Source organism: Engraulis encrasicolus, chromosome 20 (assembly GCF_034702125.1).
Source record: "Engraulis encrasicolus isolate BLACKSEA-1 chromosome 20, IST_EnEncr_1.0, whole genome shotgun sequence".
NCBI lineage: Eukaryota > Metazoa > Chordata > Actinopteri > Clupeiformes > Engraulidae > Engraulis > Engraulis encrasicolus.
In genome coordinates, this window is record NC_085876.1 from 14,187,139 (window position 1) to 14,187,752 (window position 614).

A 614-nucleotide genomic window follows, 5' to 3' on the forward strand; every position below is an offset into this window, starting at 1 on the left:
TAAGAATATACAGTATGAGTCATTGAGACATGTCAGTCGATTCATCTCACTCCATTTTTACCCAAGTCCTTAGTCATCTGATCTGCGGCTAGAAAGTGTGCGTGAAGTAAACTGTGTGAAGAGCAACAGCTTCAATTTCGCACCAAAAAGTGACATTTAATGTGGTAGTAGGTGTAGTAAAACTATGCCACTGAAATTGGAGCACTTTTACTTTTCTCTGTTGTGGTTTCAAAGGCCAATGAATTTCAGTTCCTTTTTCTCACAGCTCGGCGCTGTCAATGCCAACTCTACAGCATCCCACGGCCATGGTTCTGTGTCTGAGGTCAAGGTCATGTTTCAAGGAATAAGTGCGTAGTCTGTGGGGGATTCGAAATGACGTTGTCCCACAACACCCACAGACACTTGCTCACACATACTACTGCACCACATACGGTACTACAACGCATGATTCACTTCCTTTTTTTCTCTTACACAACACTTACTGTTTCTCTTATGGGTAATGCCACATTACAGTAATCAAAGAAGAGCTGTCATGTTTAGCTGTGCAAGTTGGAAGCAGGGGTGTTGTGGCGCAGCAAGCTAATGCACCTGACCACATAGGGCAGGGCTATTCA